The sequence below is a fragment of the Barbus barbus genome (genome assembly GCF_936440315.1).
Source record: "Barbus barbus genome assembly, chromosome: 11".
Lineage (NCBI taxonomy): Eukaryota > Metazoa > Chordata > Actinopteri > Cypriniformes > Cyprinidae > Barbus > Barbus barbus.
In genome coordinates this window covers 31,401,112-31,421,319 of record NC_136739.1, presented here as the reverse complement: position 1 = coordinate 31,421,319, position 20,208 = coordinate 31,401,112, and the positions used below count along the sequence as shown (strand labels likewise).

The 20,208-nt window shown below is 35.7% G+C and overlaps 1 protein-coding gene across 2 annotated transcripts in view; it reads left to right on the top strand.

Moving 5' to 3' along the window:
- The window catches only part of LOC306877275 (mitogen-activated protein kinase kinase kinase 13-like), a 62,998-nt gene that overhangs the window by 455 nt on the left and 42,335 nt on the right, over nucleotides 1-20,208 (top strand). For both annotated transcript variants that reach the window (XM_079428936.1, XM_079428935.1), the window contains exon 2: nucleotides 17,910-17,984. The gene's annotated coding sequence lies outside the window, so the exon portion shown is untranslated. The remainder of the gene's footprint in view (nucleotides 1-17,909; nucleotides 17,985-20,208) is intronic.

Here is a 20,208-nt window from a genome sequence, read left to right as displayed (position 1 = left end):
AGGCCATTGAACACAGAGGCTCCTAGTTAGATGCAGAGTATTTGTTTCTCTGCCAAGAATGTGACTTGTCCCAACAAAGCGGAGCACATCACAAACACACCAGCCTCACTGTTCTTATAGGATACGAACAAATCTTTCCATTCCTGTCTGCTTAAACACCAAACTGTGATGCAGATATATATGTTTTAGCATAAATGCATTGAGAGAGTTGTCACAAGGGTTATACTTTAGTATCTGTGATGTCAAAAGTGTATAAAAATTTTTTTTGCCTTATTATAGGTTAATGACAGGTTCTTATTGTGCAACTTGCCCCACTCTGATGTTGTTAGACTAATAATAATAACACATGCTGATCAGGTCATAGTCCTCCATAACTGAAACAAATGTACAGGTTTGTGTAGGTTTTGTGCACAGCCTGTTATGTCAATAAAGCTAATGTGTTGCTCAAAGCTTTGAAGTTTGCTTTAGTTTAATATTATTTAACCCTGTAAAGCCTGACATATGAAATATCTTTTTGTTTTTAACTGACCAGTTTATTGAACCTTTAGACAAAATATAAAACATGCATGTGTTTTTGTAGAGTATCATATTTGATATGTCAGGCTTTTATGACTCTTACCTCCGGTTTCACAGACAAGGCTTAAGTCTAGTCCTAGACTAAAATGTAAATCTGAGCTGTTTCAACTGAAAAAAACTTGCGCTGACTGATCATAAACCATGTCAGTGCTTTTGTTTTGTCTTAAGATGAACACCAGTAATGCTTTTTTCTAAGGCATTTTAGAATTTTTATTAAATTAAAATTTAGCATTTTAATTTCTCTGCTGAGGAACAGTGAAAGTAAAGCTTCTGGAAACAAACGTTCCTCAAAAGATCCTGATGATCAGATTTGAGACGCACTGATTTTTCTCAAATGATTGATGGAGAATCAAGGAAAGCAGAGCTGCTTCAGTCCAGTAAGAGTTCATCTGAATATCACTTAATTTAATTAAATTTTCAAATGAAACTAAAATTAGGTCAGAATTATTTTAATACATATAAAATAACTTAAAAAATGGTAAATATACATAATTCTTAAATGTGTATATGCATATATATATATATATATATATATATATATAGGGCTGGGCGATAAAACGATAACGATATGTATCGCGATAGACACGTGAACGATATCAATAAAAAATGTGTTCGATAAAACGTTCGATATTTTTTTATTCTTCGTCGGAAGAAAACAAAGGCTGCGAAGCAAGTTTGGTTGCATTAACAAAGGCACTCGCTCTCTGGTAACCTAGCAACGTAGGGAGTGACACGCTAACAGCCAATCATGTAACAGTATCATGTTTGGTTGTGCCATATCGTTGTCTCGTGTCTAAGTGCGCACGTGCAAAAAAAAAAAAGAAAGTGCGCACGCGCGGCTGAGAGTGCACGTCTGCAGCCAGACCCTATTGGCTGGTCTGCTGGATTCCTCTACATAAGCAGAAAATGAGTGCCGCAGCGAGCGAGGAAATTGTAAATAAAAGAGAAAGTCAGCTCCCAGTATGGCAGTTTTTGGATATTATAAGTCTGACCGTAGTCAGACCAAATGTCGTCTGCAAATTATGCAAGACCGTCGTCCCCGCCAAGACTGGTAATACCACGAACTTGATGTACCACCTTAAAAAAATATCAATAATTATCGATATCGACCGATATGAAACACTGATATCGTGATACAGTTTTCAGCCATATCGCCCAGCCCTAATATATATATATATATATATATATATATATATATATATATATATATATATATATATATATAAGTAATATTTAGCTATAAATATACTTTTCAGTTCATTGCAATCAGCCATTGTAATCATTGTAATTTAATCATTAATATTAATATTTAGTAAAGCAATTATAATAATAAATATATAAACAGTATTACTGAAATATTACTGTAGTTATTCTGATGTTTACTTGATATAAATCAGCAAAGGTTTGACAGCAAATAGACACGTGAAGCACGAGCTGAAGCTGGATGTTTGTACAATTACACTAAAAGTATGTTTGGTAAAGCAATGCGAGTGTTAAGTGTGTAGAACGGGGCTCGTGCGATTGCATTTGTTTCCAGTATATCAGTGAATGTCCACGTGTGTCAGTAATGAGACGCTGCCATCAATCTGAGACTGAGACGGGTGCAGTTACAGGTCACTCTGTCCAATTTAGCAAATGTGGGTGTTTCCTCGTTCTCCTCTGCACCTCTAATTAAGCAAATGCAGCCTCTCGCACTCGAGACGTCTCTCGGCTCAAGCTCAACCTGTTATCTTTGTTTTTTAATTGAGATGGGAGGAAAGTGGATCGTTGGCACTCGTGAGCAAACGTGAGGGATTTTGCAAGGACAAATTTACATATAGTCTGCATTTAAAGGGAAACCTCACCCAAAAAAGACCATGAAGTAGTCCGTATGACTTGTGCGCTTTATTCTGAAGGCGTATGATGGAGTTCAGATGTCCTGAAGAATTAGATTTGAGAGCTTTTTGGCTGAACTCTTCTTGTAATGGCTGAATAAGCTGCATGTTCCAGCAGCTAAATGGCAATTCGTTATAGGCTCTATAGAATATCAAATGTATTTCCTTGTAATAATCGAGAATATTATCTGTCAGATTCATAGTAAAATGTGAATGCAAAAAGACTTTATTGGAAGCAGGCTGAGAGCGAGATGCTCATATGTGCTCATATGAATCAGCATCTGATTTCTTATATAATCTCACCACTGAATCATGTGCAAATAGGACACTGAGGGTCTCCTGCACACTGCACTAGAGCTTCGCAATATGAACAAAACATAGCTAAATAATATTTAGCTTTTTTCTATACACACAGACACATACAAATAAATACAAATTTTGTTTATTATTTTATTTTAGGCATTATGATCACCCATAGTAATCACTGTAATAATAATAAATATATATATATATATACACACACACACACAGTGCCCTCCAAAAGTATTTGAACAGTAAGGCCAATTCCTTTATTTTTTCTGTAGACTGTAAACATTTGAGTTTGACATCAAAAGATGAATATGAGATGAGAGATTAACATTTCAGCTTTTATTTACAGGTATTTTCATCTGGATCTGATACACAACTTAGAAGATAGCACCTTTTGTTTGAACCCACCCATTTTTCATCAAAAGTATTGGAACATGTGACTGACAGGTGTGTTTTGTTGCCCTGGTGTATCCTATTAACTGATTATTCAAACAATAAATAGCACTGAATGTCTGCGCTCAGTTTCAGATCCGTGCAGACTGCATTTATAGTTAGTTAGACGTGTAACCAACATGAAAACCAGAGAGGTGTCTATGGGCGAAAAACGAACAATTGTGAAGCTGAGAGAAGATGAAAAATCAATCAAACCATTGCACAAACACTGGCAATAGCAAGTACAACCATTTGTACAACTCTCCTGAGAAAGAAAGAAACCACTGGTGTACTAACACACCTCAAACGGGTAGATCAAGGAAAACATCTGCAGTTGATGACAGAAACATTGTGACAGCTGTAAAGAAAGACCCTAAAACAACTGTTAGTGACATCAGCAACAACCTCCAGAGGGCAGGAGTGAAGGTATCCCAATCTACTGTTCGCAGAAGACTTCATGAACAAAAGTACAGAGGCCACACCAGAAGATGCAAACCACTCATTAGCAAGAAGAATAGGAGACGAGACTCAAAAATTCTGGGACAAGGTTTTATGGACTGATTTTATGGACCAAAGTGATGGAAAGGCTAAAGTTTGGAGAAAGAAAGGATCTGCTCATGATCCCAAACATACAAGCTCATCTGAAACACAGCGTACACAGGTGTACATTATAGTACACATTACACAAGTTATGTAATGGCTTGGGCTTTCATCGCTTCTTCTGGGACAGGCTCATTAATCTTCATTAATGATGTAGCACATGATGGCAGCAGCAAAATTAACTCAGAAGTCTACAGAGATATTTTGTCTGACAATTTACAGAAAGATGCAACCAAACTGATTGGGAGATCCTTCATCATGCAGCAAGATAATGACCCAAAACATAGTGCCAAAACAACAAAGGAGTTCATCAGGGGCAAGAAGTGGAAGGTTATAGACTGGCCAAGTCAGTCTCCACACTTAAACCCTGTAGAGTATGCATTTTACCTGCTAAAGAAGAGACTGAAGGGAGAAACCCCCCAAAACTGAAAGAGGCTGCGGTGAAAGCCTGGAAAAGCATCACAACAGAAGAATGCAAAAGTTTGGTGATGTCAGTGGGTCACAGGCTTGATGCAGTTATTGAAAGCAAAGGATTTGCAACTAAATATTAAGCCTTTTTCACTTTAATCTATGTTAATTCTATCTGTTCCAATACTTTTGGTAACATGAAAAATGGGTGGGTTCAAACAAAAGGTGCTATCTTCTAAGTTGTGTGTCAGATCTATCTTCTAAGTTGTGTGAAAATACCTGTAAATAAAAGCTGAAATGTTAATCTCTCATCTCATATTCACCTTTTGGTGTCAAACCCAAATGTTTACAGTCTACAGCAAAAATAAAGGAATTGGCCTTACTGTTCAAATACTTTTGGAGGGCACTGTATATGTATATGTGTGTGTGTATAGTATCACACATAATATAAAAACATTTATTGATTGTTTCATTCATTCATTAATTCCAGAGTAGATTCAAAATGTTTAATGTACGAAATAAGAATCTAGTTCTGATAATCAAGGCATGTTTTCACATTTTTATGCACCAGTAAAACAGTATGTAGCCATAAACAGCTATATTTACCTACATATGTGTTTATTAAAACATTATAAATACATAAACATTACCATGCAAAAAGCAACTTGTCATTGTGTGTTCATGATGTGTGGTTTCCCAGAAGTGACGTCACAGAGTGAGGGGCGGGACCAGAACGGGACACAGTATTTATGTAATTGACATTTGGGACGCGTCCCTGTAATCCTGGACAGAAAGCTCTCCTTCTGCTGCTTCATTTTCATAAACTCACAGCCTCGGCAGGAGCATGTTTGTTTCATAAGAGAGAGACCTTGATGTGTGTGTTTTCTCTTGTTGAAATAATAGCTTCTGCCGTTTTATTTTATTAGTGCTTGATTGATGAAGTTTTAATAGCATATGCTGAAATTTTGGGGTTTGAATTTTTGATTTTGTCATTTGCGTTTAAGCAGAAGATACTAAACAACAGGTGAATCCCGGACTGAGACAAACTTTTTCATCTCTTTCTCTTTCAACACTTGCTCAGATTATCCGTTTGATCATCTGCTTGTTTAATTTTTCTAAACAAAAAACAAATAATAATTACAAAAAATGGCAAGTAAAACATTAAATTTTTTCATTTTGAAGACTGAAATAGTGCTTTCTTGTAAAACGTACTTGAATAACTTTTGATTTGTATAGGGATGCACCGATACCACTTTTTCCAGTACTCGCCCAATTTTATTTTTTTTGTACTTGCCGATACCGAGTACCGATACTGATAATTTCATTGCATTTGTACATTTTTTTTTAAATATTGGGTACAGAAACCAAAAATGTATAATGTTAATTGGTTAACTTCATTTATCAAATAAATAGTCAAACCAATGTTTATTCAAACAACTTTAAAATTTCTCACATTATCACGGTTTATTTGCTATAGTTTAGAAAATAGTAATAAAATAGGACAATAACTCAGAGTAAAACTGTGTCTGAACAAATTCAGCTTGATAATGTCAGATAACGTTGATAGAAAGGTACATAATGGATTACAATCAACCAAAAATTATTCAGACAGCTGTTAGTATGACAATATTTACACAACTATCAATACTCTGTCAGGCCACCCTTAGCCTTAATGACAGCCTGTAGTCTCCTGGGCATGCTGTAAACCAGCTTCATGCAAACCTGAACTTCAGTTTTTTTCCCAGACTCTGTCTGAATAATTTTTTGTATCAGTTTTGCTGGTAGTCCACTGTATGAAGAATTTTTGGTTATAATATGTCACAGTTTACTTTATTTTGATTTGACTGTATAATATCTTCGGTTATTTTCACACTTAATTATGCCCATTAAAATGTATTTTACAAGTTTTTGTTACCTTCACTGTTCATTTTTTTTGCTCTATGGTACATCATCTTTAATTTAATGGCATTAGAGCTGCTCCATTGCAGCGGCTCAGTACTGTAATTACACGTTTTGCTGTAATAATGCAGGGAACCACTGGTTATAATGTGCTACACACAGGTGAGTGGGCCTGTACAAACCACCTGTAGTAACACACTCTCCTCTATGTGCACTAGACACTTTACACACACTGCTGCGTGTACACAATCCCACAAAAGACTCAGCAGTATATGTATGTTTACATGCTCATGCACTACAAATCATCCTGCACTGTTCCCCAACCAGCTGCTTGACTCAAAATGTTTCTCTTTGCACATGTACAGTATTTATGTGATAGGTTAGGTTAGTTGTGTATAGGTTTATAGTGTTTTCTACTTCATTGTTGTATGTCTGTATTTATGTAGCTCTGTGATCCTGGGAGGCACGACATTTCATTCCACTGTTTGTCCCCACATGTAGCGGAACGACAAAGGTCAACTTGACTTGAACTTATAAATCTCCTAACTCTGATATTTTCAGAAATAAAAGTTGCTTTTTTTAATCTGAAACGTGCTGCAATTTATATTCCAAAGCCACTCATATAATGCATAATCAATCATGAAGCAAGCAAAACGCGCGCAACGTGCGCACGTATTTGTACTGGTGCAGAATGAGAGGGACAAGTACAGAACATAGCGCATAGGCTGTTAGTTTAACTTTCGCCAGAATGTCGTGTATGCTTAAGGTTGAAAATAAATGATGGTTTATAGTGAATACCCCTATAAATTGTCTTATATTTTCGATTTAGTTTTAAGCCAAATGATGCGTGTGCCAAGTGAGCGAACATCAATAAAGATCACACAACAGAAGTGCGCGCACCTCCCTCCCTCTCTACCGTTAAGAAACTCGTGTATTGTTTTACTTGCTTGTTTTTGACATATCCGACCGAACTACAAACTATCCAGTGATGTCTGTGAGAAAGGGATATTCACTCGACGAGCTCGCGCATCTGCGCCGCCGCACGCTCAATCCACTCAGCGTGCTTTGCTTAGCCCATCAGCTCGCGCACATCAGCTATACAGGCATCAATACTTAATGTTTAACATTAATTTCATTGCATGCATATACTTCGTAGACATGCTTAATCTCTAATAACTCCATTCTGCTGTCTGTTGTTCTGTTGTCTGTATTTCTTTGTCTGAATATGGCACTTATCATGGCGTTTGGTATCGGGGCATTTTAACGAGTACGAGTACAGGAGCTCAGTATCAGGCCCGATACCAGTATCGGTACCGGTGCATCCCTAGTCTTGTAGTAACTTTAGGTTTTTTTTTTTTTTTTGCATTTGAATGCATGCAAACATCACAATGCATGGGTTGAGGAAGGAATTTTAGTTTATTTTTTAATAATTTTATATTGCATTCATATATTTATGATTCTCTAAATATTTTTATGTAAATTAAATATATTTAAAAAATATTAAAAATGTAAAAATAAAATTAAATGTTTTTTTTTTTTTTTTTTTTTTTTTTTAACAATTATTTGCTTATTTTAATTTTATATTTTTAAGATTTAATAAATTTTTAGCTTTTCATCAACTCAAAAGCATTGCAACCTTGGGAAACCTTGCACTAGTGATACAGAAATTGAACACCTTTTTTTTCTTTTTTTTTTGAGGGCATGTATATGCTAAAGTACTGCTAAAAATGGACAAAAACTGGCCGTGTATCCTAAATAGTGCTTTTCTTCTCCAGGAAAACGATCCAAAGTTATTTATGACATCTTACTGCACTTAGGGGCGTATGCAAATTTCTGAATCTGAATGTTGTTTCCGGTTTATGATGCAAACTAAAGGTTATTGGACGAGCCTTTGGATATGTTTTTAATAGGAAATAGCCTATATCAGCATAAGAAAGAAACAGTGTATGGGGTATTTAAAGGGTCTTTGTGCCTCATTCAGTCATCAAACTAAATCAGTTTTAGTTCATGCTGGGCTCCCGGAAGGTCAGCCTATCAATCGCTCCCTCTTCCCGCTCTGTTTCTCGTCGTCTCGCCTCATGCACCTCCTCCTCCTCCTCCTCCTCCTCTCAGCTCAGCGTGTGTTTTCTCCTGTGGAGTGACATTTCAGTAATGAAGTGATCTCTCAGTCAAGGGTCCCTCAGAAACTCAAACACTGACATCTAACAGCACACACTTCACTGCCTGCCCTTCCACCACTGCTTGATTTGAAGATCCATGAATGATTCAATTACGGTTAATAATAGATTATATTATTATTACATTTATATTATTTGTATTTTTTAAATATTAATATTACACCAACATTTTATTAATGTATAAAAAAATTAATAAGAATAATATTTAAAATATTTTTCCTATTCCATTTATATATTTTTCAAATATTAATATTGCACAAATATATTAATGTAGTACCAAAATATTAATATACATTTTTAATATTGTTGAAATAATTAATAAATGCAAATATTAATATTATTAATATCTTAATACTTTAATGTTAATATTAAAACATTATTATTAATGATAATAAGTTATACTTATAATATATATATATATAAAATTATTATTACTTTGTTTTTTAAGAATTTTGTATATAGAGATGAACTGTTTCTTTAAGAGAAGAGAAAGAAAAAATGTCACCCATCTTTAAATTTAGGGTTGGGTTTGTGTGGGTGGAGTCCAGTGCGTCTGTAAAACCCACAATCCAACCTTGTACTTGAATGCATTTCTTCTTGTTGTGATTGTTTGTGTTTAAAGTAGAGAGAAGCACTAAGCAAACAGCCGTTCTGACTGAGCACTTCTCCTCAAGGGGCAGACTGATTCTGCTTTAGTGTGTGAGTGTGTCCTCCCAGATTTGTGTGCTACTATAATTACGAGCGCCTGCAGCGTCTCATGGGGAGCGCATTAACACACACGAGTGGAGGAATAAAAATCACTGCGCACACACTCACTCCTCTTTTCTCCTTGTTTGTCCCATCACTGCTCTCCACTTCTCGCCATCCTGGCCGACGTACAGTAATGGCAATCGCTACTTACATTGATAAGTACAATGATGTAGGGTAGGCGATAAAATGTTTAGACTGAATGAACGTCATTTAAAAATTCTAAAATAAATAAATATAAAAAAATTATATAGCAAAAAAATAATGGCTAAATAGATTTAAAAAATTGACCTCACAGCAAAAATTCTATAATGTTTTTTCCACAGTTAAGTAATTTTGAATCTTGTCTGTGTGTATAATATATATAAAACATTAATCTTGGTTAAATATTATAAAATGGATATGATTTGCTAACAGAAAGAAACCTAATATCAGGTCCTTTCTCGACTAGAACTTTTTGCAATTTGTTCTATTGTTCTTCATTAATCTCACATGTAAGTAACATCAGTCAACAATCAGTCTTGGCTGTTGATATCTATGCCAAATAAGATGAATATTTTTATGAATATAACTTTAAAAGTCTCTTCTGCTCACCAAGGCTGCATTTATTTGATTAAAAATACAGTACAATTGTGAAATATTATTAGAATTTAAATATATATAACTGCTTTCTGTGTTAATATACAGTAAAATTGAATTTATTTCTGTGATCAAAGCTGAATTTTCAGCATCATTACTCCAGTCTTCAGCAGATTTGCTGCTCAAGAAACATTTAGATTATTATCAATGTTGAAAACAGTTGTGCTGCCCAATATTTTTCTGGAAACCGTGATACATTTTATTTTTCAGGATTTATTTGAAACAGAAATATTTTTTTGTTCTGTTCTCTCTTTAGTATTCATCCCATCATCCTCTCTGGTCTTCCCCTTGTTTTCCCTGCTGTTGAAATCTTTTTGCTTGTACTGAGGTGATTGGATGATGTCCAGGCCTTTGTTTTTCTGCGTGTGTGCTGGCAAAATTAGTTATTTTTTGTATTTTCAAAGACCTTCAAAATTATGTATAATTTGTTGGAATCAGACTAAAAATTACTGATTTGTTTGAAGTCAATGAAGTCAGCAAAGTCAGTTCTGAGAAAAATGTAGTTAGTTTTCTGAAGGTTTTTCTGCGTGTGGTTCCTCGCCAGCATCTTTTTTAGAGTGTTATGATTCAGTAGATTTGTATCGTGAAAAGTGCTATACAAATAAACTGAATAGATTCAGTGTGACTGGCTGATATATTGAGTAACTGGTGATATAAAATTAAGCGACATCTTGGCGGTTGCAATGACTGTAATGCACTTTTATCCATGAAGATTTGTCGTTAAGAGCATATTAATTTTTGTTTTTTTAGTTTAGTATTTAGTTGGTAAGTTTAATTAATTTTCATGACTTGATTCAAGTTATGTTTTAGTGAGTCGATTCATAAATCTGAGTCAATTATTTGCTTTTCAATCGCAATCATTACAAGTACAGTACAAAAGAATTGATGTACACATAAATAAATCAACAAATTAAATAATTATGCATAATATTTATTAGGGCTGCAACAACTAATCGATAATGTGGAAGTGTTTTTTTGTCAATAAAAAGAAAATTGGTTATTAATCTGATTAATCGGAAAAATTATCGGCCAACTAATCGATTATCAAAATAATCGTTAGTTGCAGCCCTAATATTAATAATAAAACACTTTTTTTTTTTATTTGATTCAAGTTGAGTGAGTAGATTTATAATTCAGATTAATCAAGTGTGTTATTATCACTCAGATTCACAGAAGTCCCTGCTTGCCATTTTTGATAAATTTTTGGAAAATACGGACATAAACCGTGTCACTGTTACATAACTGACCTGCATGAAGCCAGAGCAGTCGAGGCCATCGGCGAGTGGATGCATGTATGAGGAGGACGTGATACACACCCTGAACCCGCTATCATCTGATCTGTAATACACCGTGTGTGTGTGTGTTGGCGCTTCCGCTATTGACTTTGAACAAGGCATTAACCTCTCGTACAGGATCAGGGCTAAACCATAACTTCATGTGTCCTTTTGTGTTTGTTATTTGTGGCTGGTCCTATATGTATGATGTAGGATGGATGGATGGATAGATAATTTTAGCACAATGTGTGTGTGTGTGTGTGTGTGTATACTCTAAAAAAAAATGCTGTTATTTTTTTTTAACCCAAACACTGGGTTCAGCTTGTTGGGTCATTTTATTGGGTTATTTTAATGCTGGGTTATTTTTTTCTACCTAACCGCTGGCTGCCGAGAGAACGGGCTTTTTAAGTCCACAGAAGAGAGCAGTTCTCTGTGCCGCTGCCACTCTTTCATGGGAAATAAAGGTTTGTATACATTTTATTCCATTTATAAAGTCTTTAATGTGGTGTAAATGATATTATTTTATGCAATGCAACATAAGGATGCGATGTTGGTCAGCTGCGTCGGCAGCAGTCGTATCGCGCTGGAAACGCCTTTGCCTTGCATAACATAAATGGATTTTATTTGTTATAATACTGAGTGCAATTTAATTTGATGTTAAAATATGTTCTCTGATCTCAGTACTGTTTGTCTTTGGGCAGGTTTTGGCGCCATCTCTCAGCTACGAGTGAAATGTGAGGCCGTGGTCTAAAGTTCGCAGCTTCCCTGGTGAACAGCAGCCCTTCACCGGCTCAGATTTCGGCAACACACCGGCACGAGAATTAGCACTGTTTGGGTAAAAAGTGATTACAGAGAATGGTTGAATACACTTAAATTAAAATGCTACTTTTAAATGTGCATTTTTTATGCTTGTTAAACGAATTTAAATGTATGTAATATTGTAAACTATGCTGTATTCACCCAAATAAATTCTGTTTGTCTTGTATTTTGTCCATGGATGTTCTTGCTTTAATAATAAATGTTCATCTTTTGATTATTGCTGTTGCCTATAGTAATTCTGTGTGTGATTTTTAATTTCCAGCCCATTTTAAGCCAGCAATATAATAATTTTTAAACAATAAAACAACCCAGCATGGTAGGTAAAAACGTTTAACCCAACCAGCTGGGTCAAAATAACCCAGCATGTGTTCTGTCCAATATTTACCCAGCACTGGGTTGCCAAATAACCCAAGTTGGGTTGTTTTTAACCCAGCAGTTTTTTAGTGTATGATTTATTCATTTATTTTAATATTTGTGACCTGTGCTTGCAAAATGAATCACAGTGAGCAAATGTTCATAAACGAGTTATTGTTTATGATGTATGATTTGTTGGAATCAGACGAAAAATTACTGAGCTACACCCGTTTGAACTCGATAAAGTCAGTTCTGAGAAAAATCAAGTTAAAGTTTCTGAAGGTTCGAAAGCAAAATCACATAGCAACGTTGCATTGTTTCCTCCACATGCTTATTATTGTTACTATATATAATATTAATTACTATATTAATAATCACAATATAGACAATTTATGTTAAAAAGAACCGATGCAACAACAGTAGAACAAATATTAGAAAGTACCAAATAGTGCTTAACTTTTAAACAAAAGCATTCAAGTAAGAAAATCATTACAAATAAATGAATTATTAAAACTACAAAAGCAGTTTAATCAAGAGCAGCAATCTTTTCTTTTATTGTTAGATGAACATAGGCGACTTGTATATTAAGACCTACTGTACTGCACCGACCTAATATAATGTTACACATCAGATGTTTTCTCCACCAGTTCCCCAAACGTTCACTTAAGACGTAACATATTATGTTTGCGTGAATAGCCTACTTAAATACTGTAAGTCTGTGTATACAGTATGTGTATGTATCGGGATCGTGTGCTGGGGGAAGCGCCTTTGTGTGTGATTCATATTAGGGATGTGCAACAGCGATCGAGTACTCGGCTGTGACAGTGACGATCAATCATGAAAACGAAATCATAAAAAAAAAAATATTGTTTTTTTTTCTGATTGGTTATAGCAGTACTTTGGGTGGCACCCTGAGCTCTGATTGTTTAGCTGGCCACAGAATGCGGTTCAAAGTGTAGACATGAGAAGAGAGCGAAGCATGGCTTCGAAGTCACATAGTGATGTCTGGGTTAATCTGATTCATCTAATATAGGATGCGTTGGGATATGAACATTTTTTAACATGCTGATTGCGCTGCATATTACCAGTGTTTAGTTTCATGCTTAAATGCAATGCACGATATTGACTGAATTTCGAATATTCGTCGAATTTAAAATAAAAATCCACATTCGACTGCAAAAACGTTGGTGTCCGTCAGGCTGCCTTATCAGTGGCGCACAAGATGCGATAACGATGTAGGTGTCATTGCATTTTAATGCTTTTTTTTGAGCCTATCCAGTTGAACCCACTAGATGCGGCGCTGCTCATTCAAAATATTGCGTAAAAAGAGATCATCAATGCAGAGATGTTGTTTACGTCAAAACTGAAACCAAGCCGTTCACACAGAACGCATATTTATCGTATTTTCTACAGGGACATCTATCACTGTTTCACTCATGTCTTGCACAAGAGAGCCGCATGTTTAGAAAGAAATGCAAAATTAATGTAAGTTCAACTTTTTAAAAACATGACTCGAGACTTTATGGCGGTTTTTCTGCATCCCACTGCATCTCATGTTTTTAAATGAAAAAAGTGCTCTTTGTGATTTGGTTTTCGGTCCTTAGTATTAAACTATACACACATACATGATACTTTTTGCTTTTAATTGTTTAAGCTGCATAATTATATGTGTTTTATAAACATTATGCACTTTTTTTCAAATATAGTCGTGTTATTTTTACTGCTCTGAATAACTGTGTATTAGTAATATTTTGCTCGGTGTGCCCTCTTGTGGCCTCAGTAGAGAAGCCAAAAGCTTTTTTCCCCCTAGCAGAAATTATGCCTTTTAAATTCAAATATAATTTGAATATTGATAATATTTTAGTACAGAATTTGAATTTAGTTTTTCAGCCAATTTGACAGCCCTACAGTAGGCATACTTCAATTAAAATTGTTTTCGTACTTCATATGGCTTCGAAAACGCGCAGGCGATTTTAGGAATCACTTGATAATGTAGAAAGCACAAATCTGCCGTAAACATAGCATTAGAATGAGAACTTTATAGAAATCTATAGTAAATTCGGTCTTCTTGACCATGTTTCCGAGCGCTGTCATGAAAGCGCATTCACGGCGGGAGCTCTCTCTCTCTCACTTGCTATAGCACGAAACTTAGTTCACTGGCATTTACATCCTTTTGTGCAAATACAAATTGTAATGTTACATTTATGTTATGTATCTAAGTTATTTGATCAATATCATAGGATGTGTCATAGAACAGGCTTCAGTTTATTGGCATAAAGTCACTCTTCAGATTCAGCCCAGGCAGCTCTTCCTTTTTAGATGCTTCTGGCTACATCATAATCGTAATCTAACAGTGTTCTAATCATGTTTTCATGACAGTTTTTCATGTCATTTTTCATTTTCACAACAGTCTTCAGATATTTCCATTAGCTCCGCCCCCGCCCCTTGAGTACTCGTTTTTGAAACTTATCGATGATCGAAATGAGAAATTGCCAAACTGCCCCTCCCTAATTCATATAGTCTATCGGTCTGCGGCAGCGCAAGAAGAGAAAAGGGTACTCCTCTCAGAAAACGTACAAATAAAGATCATTTTAGATGTTTAATTACTATTTGGAGCATTGGGATTGCTTGACAAGGGCTTAATGAACTCATTTTAGTGAAAACCTAAAATTTGACCAAAATCGATAAATTAAATTTATGTTTTTGAAAGACGTCTCTTTTGCTCACCAAGTCTGCATTTATTTGATCAAAAATACAGTAAAATCAGTAATATTGTCAAATATTATTACAATTTAAAATGACTGTTTTCTATGTCAATATTTTGTAAAAATGTAACTGATTTTTGTGATCTGCAGCTGAATTTTCAGCATCATTACTCCAGTCTTCAGTGTCACATGATCTTCAGAAATCATTCTAATATACTGATTTGCTGCTCGAGAAACATTTCTGATTATTATCAATGTTGAAAACGGTTGTGATGCTTCATATGTCTGTGTAATATGTTTGCGCAGTGATTGGTGTGAATGTGAGCCGTTGGTTTACTGGAATGGCTGAATTCATTCCCGTCTTCAGAGTCTGTGGTTCTCTTATTCATGTTAAGGACACAAGAGCTGTCAGTGTGTGTGTTTCCACACGTCTCAATAATTAATGAGAGATTGTAACAGAGACGAAGCAGCGCTGGATCCTTTACAGCCCGCAGAGGCTTCAGATGGATTTCAGATTGTATGTTTGTCCTCAACAAAGAGCCTCGGAGTTAGCATGCATGTGAATTATGACTAATTTATCTACTCAACTTTAAATCAGAGACCGTTTGGGTTTCTTTTAGGTCTAGACCATAACTAACCTTGGTTTAGTGGTAGAGAAACGTCTGGGTTTAATTGCAGCTTAGTTTGGATGAAAAAAAGTCGCTAAAAGCCTGTTTGTGTTGCTGTGTGACGGTGAATATCTTCAGTTGTTCGGTCTGTGTTATTGATTGTGCTGAATATGCGATCGGATGGCATGAACTTTGGAATGCGCTCGGATGTGTCAAACAGGACTAGCTTGCTAAGCAAACATACCTGACACTCCTGTATGTCAATGCAGTCTGTTTAGTCAATGTTCAACAACACACCTGACCCGCTTTGACATTAATACTCTCTGTTCACATAAACTGTTGCCTTTTTTTGGTAAATAATTATTAATCCATAGCATTGTTTTAAATACACAGTTAGTGACCTTCATAAAGTAACCTTTACAAACACATGCCACCATAGTTTATGCTAAAATACCATTGTTGAAACGTTTTACTATGGTGAAACTGGTGACTTGAATTAGCCATATATCATCAAATACAAAAGTGAGGTGACATGTATGGCTACCCATACTCGGAATTTGTGCTCTGCATTTAACCCATCCAAAGTGCACACACACAGCAGTGAACACACACACAGCAGTGAACATACACCCGGAGCAGTGGGCAGCCATTTATGCTGCGGCGCCTGGGGAGCAGTTGGGGGTTCGGTGCCTTGCTCAAGGGCACCTCAGTCGTGGTATTGAGGGTGGAGAGAGCGCTGTACACCCCCAACTGCAATCCCTGCTGGACCAGAGACTCGAATTCGCAACCTTTGGATTATGAGTTCGACTCTCTAACCGTTACCACAACTTCCACGACTTCCCAAAAGTCATCTATCATCAAATACAAATGTCAAAAAAATTATTAATATTGTACTTTGTTTAATAATTGTATTATTTTATTTTATTTTTTATTTTACTTTAGTAGAATTTAGTATTCGTGATTTTATTAATTTTGTTTAGTAATATTAGTTTATATATATACTTAATGTGTGTATATTAAATATTTATTTAATATTTAACATTTATTATTGGTTAAGTAATATTTATATATTTTTTTTTATTGTACTTTAATATTTTATTTTACTTTATTGTATTATTTTATTTTTTGGTATCAAAGTCATCAGAAAATTTAGCTTAAAACATCATAATAATGTGCTTAAAAATGTCACATTGCAAAAATCCTAATTGTCCTAAAACAAGGGTCTATTTTCTTTAACCTAAATATAACAATTTTTTGATTTCTTTCTTTCAATTTCGGGGTGAAACACGAGACATTTCTTCATTAGAGTCACATTTCAGAGCAGATGTGAGTGAGAGTCTGTATCACACCAGCTGATCCTTTCTGTTTTTTTATTTAACAAAATGTTTGTAATCTTCATTTACAATTCTACTGATAATATGTGAGTCTGGCCTCAGTCGTGTGTGAAGTGTGTCTTTTTCTGAGCTGTCACACTTTAATTGGGCAGACTGGGGTGTAAATGAGATGGGTCTTTGTCCCCATGTGGGGCGTATGAGACGGGACAAGACGAGACGGGTGTGTGTGAGGAGGTGGGACTCATTTGACATGCAGCTTCCCCCTCTTTCATGATCACACACACACACTTAGCAGAGGTCTGGTGGTTAATGATCCAGGCATGAGCAGCTGTTCATTAGTTTGTCTCTTTAGTGTCCCGACACCCAGCAAATATTCCCCCTTTATTTCCATGCGTTCACCACCTGAACCTCCATCAAACAGGCCGGTTAATGTGAAGAGAGAAAACAGTTCATAATGTCAAGAGCAAATCTCAATCCTCCCCTAATAATCACAATCATATCAAATCTCAGTGTTGCTTAAAGGGGTCCTTTTATGCTTTTTCACTTTATGAATTTTAGTTGGTGTGTATGTTTGGGCATAAAAAGATCTACAAAGTTGCAAATCTCAAAGTCCACTCCAAAGGGAGATATTTCGTAAAAAAAAAAAAAAATCCCTTTTCAAGAACTGCAACGAACGGCTCGTTTGGACTACAGTGTTGTCACCCGGTGCGGGTGTTTTTATATCACTGTATTTCTGAAGAAACTGACTGTCTTCAGAAAATTGTGGATGTGATTTTCATTTCATCTTGCATATAATGTCTGATAGAGTTTGGGTTAGCGATGACGGATGAGATTTTCACATGTTCCCCTCTAAATAAATAAGTGACTGTGCACTGTGTGTGTGTGTGTGAATGCTTGTGTGTTTGGGGATCTCCAGTGTTTTTCATTCTAGTTTGGATGGCATTCATGGTATTTCAGTCTCTGCTTAACATTAACCCATATTTCATTCTGGGATTCCCCAGCAGACGCTCAGATTGGCATGTTAACACGTTCAGAAATCCTCACACGCTCACTCTGGCTCAGCTTTTGCTTTTTCCTTTGGAAAGTGCGATCAGAGTCTGATTACTGACCTTGTGACCTCTGAACTCTGACCTCTCTGTATTTATTATTTACAGGTGCGAAGAGAAGAGGAGATACTTTGCGGTCGGCGGTAGAAGCATCTCGGGAAATGAGCGTCAACTTCACTGAAGGTACAAATCATGAGCTTATATTATTAAAGTGCAGTATATGGCATACTTGAAATGAATTCTACCATACATTGGCTAAAATGAAATGAAATGAAATAAATATGCCGAGTAAACTGAAAATGAGGAAACAGTTTCTATGCACAGAAAAGGCCCTTTCAATGAATAATAATTAATTTGAATGGATTTGTCTTAGTTTGGTACTAAACTGAACTTTTATATTAATTTTATGTGATATGATACTGTAAAAAATGGATATTAAAATCAGTTATCTACTTATAACTTCTTAATACATCACACATATTATGTATTTATGCAATTTTGCGTTTACATTTTACGTTTTTACAACTTTTTAACCATATGTTGGCTAATAAATAATATGAAAATAAAATAATAATTATTATTAATGTGCAGGACATGTTATACACATGTTCACATGCATGACTTTTCTGTTCCTTTTATGTGATGTGATACTGTAAAAAAAATATTTTTCAAAGTTAAACATTGGACTGTTTTTCTACTTTAAAATGAGAGAGAAATGTAAAAAAATATATAATTTAAAAATAATGAAATGTTTACATGTTTTTAATGCATTCTTACAATTTTGCATTTACACTTTTAATTGTTTTATGCCTTTTACCATAAGTTTGCATTAATAAATGCTAACATAACATAAGAATATAATATAAAATAAAATCATAGAAAATAAAATAAGCGATACTAATACTTTAATTTTTTTTAATTATAGTACAATTCTAATGTAAACGACATTGGTGTTATTAATATTTTATTTAATAATTTTAGTATATTGTATTGTCAATATTTGATTGTTTTGTTTACACAAACATTACATTAGATTAATGAAGCATTGCTCTTGCAGCAATTTCTGTTTTCTGTATGTCCAGTTGCGTCCAACAACAACTGATCACATAGAAGAATGAATACAAGAATTAAGTAAACTTCAGTTTAATAAATTTAATTGCATGCAATGAAATGAAGTTCTCACAATGTTCAAGAATTGCGTTGTGATAGCTAATTTAATTAAGTAAATTGAACAAGCAGCAGAAATAATCTTTTTGAGTTTTTATATATAGGCCACCTAGTCCAGTTTCCAGAAATGTACAAGCTGGTTTGTGGTTGTGCTGCGTTTATGTTTTCCGGGCATGCTGGGAGTTTTTGTGTACCCAGCATGCTTTGCTGTAGCACAGACTGAGGTCAATGAAGGGAAAGGCTTCAGAAAGTGGAAGTTCTGTTGTTCTGCTACTTCTGTGTTGTGGTTAAGCACAAACGGGAAAGAGTGCTTCAGTTTAGAGCACATGCATGCTGGTTAACCGGTGGGTAGTTGAGTTTTACTCTCTTATACACTACATAACAAGAACAGATGAAATTTGAATCTTTTTGTATGTCTGTGGTGTTCAATGTCCTATACTCATGTCAAAAACTTAGTGCTAGTTTGTGTTTTGAACTGAAAACAAATGCAAAAGCTTATCGTTTATCAAAAAGCCAAACATTGCACTGTAATTTGTGACTCTTCTGAGTTGTAAACAGCGTTTTATTATAGTTAAAGTAAGAGGTTTTGGTTTTTTGGGAAGTCGTGGCCTAATGGTTAGAGAGTCGGACTCGTAATCCAAAGGTTGCGGGTTTGAGTCTCGGGCCAGCAGGGATTGTAGGTGGGGGGAGTGAATGTCCAGCGCTCTCTCCACCCTCAATACCACGACTGAGGTGCCCTTGAGCAAGACACCGAACCCCCAACTGCTCCCCGGGCGCCGCAGCATGAATGGCTGCCCACTGCTCCAGGTGTGTGTTCACGGTGTGTATGTGTTCACTGCTGTGTGTGTGCGTGTGTTCACTGCTGTGTGTGTGCGTGTGTTCACTGCTGTGTGTGTGCGTGTGTTCACTGCTGTGTGTGTGCGTGTGTTCACTGCTGTGTGTGTGCGTGTGTTCACTGCTGTGTGTGTGTGTGTGTTCACTGCTGTGTGTATGTGTTCACTGCTGTGTGTGTGCGTGTGTTCACTGCTGTGTGTGTGCGTGTGTTCACTGCTGTGTGTGTGCGTGTGTTCACTGCTGTGTGTGTGTGTTCACTGCTGTGTGTGTGTGTGTGTGTTCACGGTGTGTGTGTGTTCACTGCTGTGTGTGTGTGTGTTCACTGCTGTGTGTGTGCGTGTGTTGACTGCTGTGTGTGTGCGTGTGTTCACTGCTGTGTGTGTGCGTGTGTTCACTGCTGTGTGTG